The sequence below is a fragment of the Crocuta crocuta genome, unplaced genomic scaffold (genome assembly GCF_008692635.1).
Source record: "Crocuta crocuta isolate KB4526 unplaced genomic scaffold, BGI_CrCroc_1.0 scaffold41, whole genome shotgun sequence".
Lineage (NCBI taxonomy): Eukaryota > Metazoa > Chordata > Mammalia > Carnivora > Hyaenidae > Crocuta > Crocuta crocuta.
The window spans coordinates 39,766-46,599 of NW_027529428.1; the positions used below are offsets into that span (position 1 = coordinate 39,766).

The 6,834-nt window shown below is 47.3% G+C and overlaps 1 pseudogene; it reads right to left on the bottom strand.

Moving 5' to 3' along the window:
* Positions 1 to 6,093, bottom strand: LOC144227589 (spermatogenesis-associated protein 31D4-like; annotated as a pseudogene).
* Positions 6,094 to 6,834: the final 741 nt, after the last annotated feature.

The window sequence follows — 6,834 nt, forward strand, 5'->3', positions numbered from 1 at the left end:
TTAGTATAAGGCATCAGCATGCTGCTGGTTCTGACCCAGTAGCTGGTCCCTAAGTGCCACAGCTTTCTGGGGGTGTCTGTTCTTGTCCTTGATCTGTCTAATACTTACAGAATGATTGTGGCCCCCAAGGACAGTTTCTTGGTGGCAGGACTTGGTATTTATCTCATTACAGGAGGGAGCCCTGTTTTTTAAAGGATGCCCCTGGACAGGCTGTCTCTGGGCCTGCACTTGTGCTTCCTTCCAAGTTTTCACACACTTGGCTGGCTACAGAAGGGGCTCTTGAGGGCAGGTGCTATCTATTGCTGGTGCCCCATTTTCTCTTCTAGGACCTTCCCAACATATTTCTTGACTTTCTGAGCTTTGGTCATCCCAGTAAAGGTGGCTCTACCTTGGATCATGTCTCTGCCTTGGCTCTGCCTTGCATAGACAGATGGCTTCCCTTTTCCTGGGAGTTTTCTGCTCTTTTGCACTTTCTCCTGGGTTTAAGGCATTGTAAAGTAGTGTTCATTTTTCTTCTAAAAAGGCTTTCACGGTGAGGCTGACCCTTCTGTGATAGGGTGTGGGAAGACTGGTTCCCAAGCTTCCCCTTCAGTGCCACATTCTGAGTAGGGAAACTCTTCCTTACATGTTGGGATATCCCGAATCCTGCATCCCCTCCACCAAACTTTTGTGCTTTGGGGCGGGAAAGACTCACTGTCTCTGCAGCTGGTGGGAAATTCTTGTGCTGGTGCTTCCTTAAGACATGCTTAGGGACCCAAGGCTCCTGCTGCTGTCCCATACTAATTCCTGTGTCCTCCAGATGGACGTGCAGCACCTAGAAAGTTCCCACATCGCCACTGGAGTCACCCTGGTCATGAGGCAGGGAGGGCCTGTAAGTCGAGGGGGACAGGTCATTGTGTTGCCTCTGGGCCTAGCTACGCTCTCCTTGCTCCAGTTTCAGCTTTAACTCCTTATACAGTTGTTCTTTAAGGATTGTTAATTTAGGATTGGGGAATTGATATGTTTGGTGGGTGGCTTTTAATGGTCACAGCTTTGACCTTATTTGCATTCACATTTATCATTTGGGGGCTTCCTGGCTTGGTGGTTATCAAGATATCTCTAGTTTTTGATTGACGTACACCAAGCTTCACAGTCCTGAATATCTCCCTGGACAGTTTGGCACCGGAATGGGTTTGCGATGTTGCATTTTTACTCTGTCTCTGGGGTTTACATTCTTATCCTTTGGCTCATGTCGGCCCCAGCTTGCCTTGCAGGTTGATTTGTGAACCGTCTATTGGATAGTACAGTCAGTCTCTGAGTCACTTTGTGTATGGTGCTGTGTCTGATAGGTTGAAGAGTCTGTCTGCCATCCTTAATTTTCTGAACATCCTCTGCAAGCTCATGGCTGATATGATGGGGCCATTTTGTTGGGAATCCCTGTCCTTCCTTGCCCACAGTTGAGGTAGCAGGGAGAGAATGATCCAGGATGGGGGCTGAACTTGCCGTTCCCACTTTGTCTTCATGGAGAGATTTAGAGCTTCCTCTAAGGGACTTGAAGGCCCCAGATTTAGAGTTGGCCTCAGAAATCCAGTTGGTTGAGGAGGGAAAGGTTTTTTGTTTGTTTGTTTTACAAATAGTTTATTGTCAAATTAGTTTCCACATAACACCCAGTGCTCATCCCCACAAGTGCCCTCCTCCATGCCCATCCCCCCTCCCCCCCACATCCATCAGTCCTCAGTTTTTTTCTCNTTCGAGGAGGGAAAGTTTTAATGGGATAAGGACTGGGATGGGGCCTCTTTCAATTTAAAGATCTCTATGGATTCAAGGGCCTTGGGAAGAAGGCCTGTACCATCCACTTATGAAATTGTTTAATATGGGATTACAGCCTCTGTTGTGTTGAAGATTCAGTGAAGGAAAGCTCCTGGGAGGCATTCAAGCAGTAGTCCCCACCCACTGATGGTGGCAGAACTCTCTGTTGTATTTCTGTGTAGGATTTCTCAGAAGGAAGCAATGTCTCCTTCATAGTATGCCATTCCCTGGGAAGCCGACCCTCATTGATCTCATCAGACTTTTTGCTCAAATGTATTTTCAGGAGATTTACAAGTTGTCTCTGACATAGACTTCCACAGAAACCCATGAATGTTTCTCGTGTAGGCTTTTATGTGCTTTCTCCACATCGTACCCTGTATCTTTATCTGAAGAGCTCTCTGGGTCACTAAACAGATGCTCTTTGGGCCCATCCTCTGGGTGTTTTCCCAGATCCTTCCCAATGGCCTCCTCTAGCTGAAGCCTTTCTGAGTCCCCCTCATGGAAGCTTTCAGATTGGCTCAACCCAACATTTAGAGTTTTGCTACTCTGACTCTTGGGGATCTGTGGGTGTCCACGAGAGTGCTGCATCTCAGGTCTCTCTGAAAAATTCCTTGGACTGATGGGTGTGGGTGGAAGGGAAGAGGGGTGATGGGCATGGAGGAGGGCACTTGTGAGGAGGAGCACTGGGTGTTACATGGAAACCAACTTTACAATAAACTATTAAAAAAAAAAGGAAAAAAGAAAAATTCCTCGGAGGCATCATCAGTGATGGAGACTCATGGATCCTGTGGGGAAGGCCCCATCGGTGTTGGATAAGCCTCTTTCGCAGGTGATGCTTTAGTTTCTTACGAACTTCATCACCAAGAGGAAACAGTCCGGGAAGGATAGAGACTGCACCATGGGTATGGGAGGCCCGGCAGTTAGGCTAGGAGCCGAAGGACAGAAGTCCTCATGGGACCTTTGATCCACACTGGGTAACACCCACAAACGTTCCTGTTGCTTCTGCAACAAGTTCCATTCTAGGTGTTGAATTTCAGAAAAGATGAGAAACTCTGATTCATTCTGGGGTCTATGAAAACACACTCCACAGATCTTAATCTGGGGTAGAGGACTAGATGGCAGGATTGGGAGTGGTGATTGAAGGTAGGCCTCAGGCTGGACTTGAGTGAGAGGTAGGGGCTGGAGTTGGGGATGAGCTTGAGGCAGGGTTTGAGGCTAGATCTCAGGCAAGACTAGAAGAAATGGATGGGGAAGGACTGGGGATTCCTTGTCTGTGGAGGTAGAGATTCTATTGAAAATAAAGATTGAGGGACAATCATCTGAGTCATGGGCAGCAGAAGGCAAGGACTCGCTATGCAGAGTTGGGAGACCCCAGAAGAGCTGGATAGGTGTTTGCTGCAAATGACCCTTTGCCACGGCTGTAGGATATGGGGGTTGCAGATGCACATGCAGCTCCTTTGATTTGTCTTTGCTGTTCCAGAAAGGAAGGGAGGCTGCTAAGCCATGATTGTCAGAAATTGACTCTGACATTTTTCCTGAAGAATTTAGTGTGTAGTCTGGCCCAAGTTGTTTTGGAAAAGAACCCTTCTTCTTTCCCTTCCATATCAGGAAATCACTCCTCCTTTGGACTTGTTTCTCAAGAAGTGCCAGGACTTTGGGCTGAGGAAAGAGAGGTTGCCAGACTCTTACAAGGTTGGCCACAGGGTCTCCTCTGGAAGAAGCCACAGAAGAATGCAGGGCAAGAAACTCTTGGCTGAAATCACATTGAGCCAAAGTAGAAGTGAAGAAGTCTTTGTGATGAGCTTTCCACCAAGAGAAGTCTGAGGCAGACAAGGTTGCATGGTCAATGCCTGTGATTTGGAAATATAAGTGGACAACCCAGCAGGGCCATCTGGAGAGGAGTTCTCTGGAACAGGCCTCAGGGTGATGGAAATGGATTTAGACTGAGTCACAGTTAAAGTGTAGTCTGGTGGTGGTGAAACAGACAGGGTTGGTGGTGCATGATGACAAGCACAGGTCTCAGTGAGATTCACTGTCTGAGACAACTTGATAAGAGGTTGACATCTTGGGAAAGCGTGGAGTCAAGAGAGAAGATGGTATTTAGAGACAAACTGGCCTCTGGTTGACAACAGAGTCCACTGTCTGAGCATCATATGGTGGGAAAGGGGGAAAAGGCAAGGGGTTTGGGTGAGAAATGGTCATCAGGGAAATCATATTCCAAGGGAGGAAAAGGCTCTGGTGTCAAAGAGTGATCTGATGGTGAGGGTGGAACAAAGTCAGCCAAGGGGGTCATTGGGTTAGGTAGGAAGGTGGAGGCAGGTGGGAGGGGGAAGCTCAGGCAGAGAAGCTGATATTAGATCTCCTGGAGGAACTGATGAGAAGGCAGGGAACAAAGTGAACAATGAGTAAGTCACAGGAGCTGTGGAAGCCAAGGGAGTAGCACATTCCAGGGCCTCCAAATATAGGAGTCGATTGATCTCAGCAGTGGTGTTATTACACACCTCACAGAAGGGGTCTGGACATAACAGTTGATGAATGTGGATGATATATTAATGCTGACCTAGGGGGCTGCAGGAGATAGGAGGTATAAAGCTGCATCCAGGGCCAGAGAACAAGGAAAAGAGGACCTGCTGACCTGCCAAGGGAGTGACTGCCTGAAGCTTGCTGGCCCTTCACAATGCCCCACATTTATGACATCATAATACGGTCAGTAGCCTTCACCCCCAAAGCCCTCATTCACATACCCATTTGTATGGCTACCCCCTCCCATGACTGGCAGGTTACATTGAGCCCATACAATTGCATATACCATGTTCTAGGAGGGATCAGAATAGAAGGGGAAAGAGTAGTCACCTCCTCCAATTAGATACATGCTTCCTTAGCTCTTCCTTTTCTCTCTGACTGCATTTCCAACCTGGAATACCAGGAGAGTGGCTTATATGTAGTGAAGGTAGAAACATATGTATTATATAGGAGTCCCTTTATGAGATATCCTTGAGATATTAGATTTTGAATGCCCCAGTAATCAAAAATAAGGTCAAATGGTCAATGATGTGATACTTGTTAGTATTAAAGTATTTCATTTACATTATGTCATGTGATGCTCGAACCACCTCTGTGAAGCACAGAAGTTGGTGGTTATTTACCTCAGGGAGGAATCCTGTGTATCCTTGATGTCACAGGTCTTTCACAAAATCAGGAGAGAGAAGTTCTGACTCTTGACATCTTACAAGGCCACCATTGGGCAACACCCATTGCCTAGCTCCATCATGGCCCCATACTCAGGGATGGGCAGAGCGAGGAATCTAAGGGCCTCCGGTTCTGACTGTTCTGACATCCTCAGAAATCATGGAACTGGAACCTCATGGAAAGGACCGGAAGGGTCGCCCTTGGAGAGCTCAGGTGGAATAAACAGAACCTTACCTTGCAGCGTACGACCTTTCCTCCTCCTCTTGGCTCTGCCTTGACACTAGAATAAAAATAGAAGAATGAGGGGCTGTGACTCACCTCTCACTCTTTTCTCAGAAATGGAGACATTCATGGGGCACCTGGGTGGCTCAGACAGTTAAGCATTTGAAACTTGATTTCGGCTCAGGTCATGATCTCTGTTCACTGTTCATGAATTCAAGCCCCCATCTGTGCTGTCAGGGCAGAGCCGGCTTGGGATTCTCTCTCTCCCTCTCTTTGCCCCTCCCCCGTGTGTGTGTGTGTGTGTGTGTGTGTGTGTGTGTGTGTGTGTACTCGCTCTCAAATTAAACTTAAAAAAGAAAACCTGAGGACCAACAGTCACATCTGTGCTCCCTCAGGTAGGACCCTGTATCCTGGGACACCTCACATGGGGTGACCCATGATCAAGTGCTAGGGAACCTTGTTCTCTTACACACATCCCATACTCTAAACCCAAACTAGGACTACAGAATCCCAACGTTTGGGATTTTAACCAAGACCCACCATCACACCCAGATAGTCTGTGAGCTTCAAGTGGAAACCTTAGTACTTTCTTAACCCTTAGCCCTGCCAGATCTCTTTTCCTAGAGGAGTGAATGTCTGTTCCTTTAGACTTCCCATTTGAGGTGTGTCTGATCCTACCAAACTCATTTTAAAATTTGGGACTAGAAATAGAAACAATACTAATGTCTGTTGAGGGCTTCCCCAGGATTCCTTACCTTTTGGATGGATTTTGTATTCCAGGTTGGAAATGAAATCCCCATCAGGTAGCACAGGAACAGAAGAGGCAACCCCTACCCACACAGGAAGGTGAAGTTGGGGGTCAGTCTTGAAACATGTTGAGCCAAAGCACAACATGGTTTTCAGTAGGGCTGTTCAGAAATGAGAGAATCACAAGGCTGCCTATAGGTAACTGAGCTCCGAGTGTGCAGATGCTGGACCATATATACTCTCCAGGCTTACATCACAGAGCACTGAAAAGTTACAAAAGGTTTCTGAGGGTGGGGGAGGGGACAGTTGAAGAGGGTTTGCCCATAAACCCTCCCCGACCCACCAACCCAGAAGATCCCTCTACCTCTCCTAGGCCTCTAGGTCCCTCTGCCCTACTCTGCCATCCTCTTTTCCTACTCCACCTTTTCCTCATATTGATGAGGGAGCATGAAGTTGTCTGAGGGACAAAGTACAAGCTAGCACACAATTCCCACCTCCCACAAGGAATATCACACATTCCCCCAACTGTTGGTCACCCTTCACACTTATAGTGAATCTCTTTCTGCCCACAGGTCCTGTCCCAGAGCTTTAACAAAATCACCTTTTTGCACCAAAGAAGTCTTCAAGAATTCTTTCTTGGCCACCAGCTTGGACTGCTCCCCATCACCTCAAAACTTCAGGAGTATCATATACTTAGCTTAATGAATTTTTTTGCTTGTTCCATCTATAATCCATAATATACCTGGGTCCGCCTTTCTGCTTGGAGACCTTGACTTGGGTCTCACCTGTTCCACTGCCTGGAAAGTTTGCAGAGCTACCAGAAATATTCACTTGTAACCAGACATTTACACTCGGGATTACACATGTCCTCAAATACACCTTTCCTGT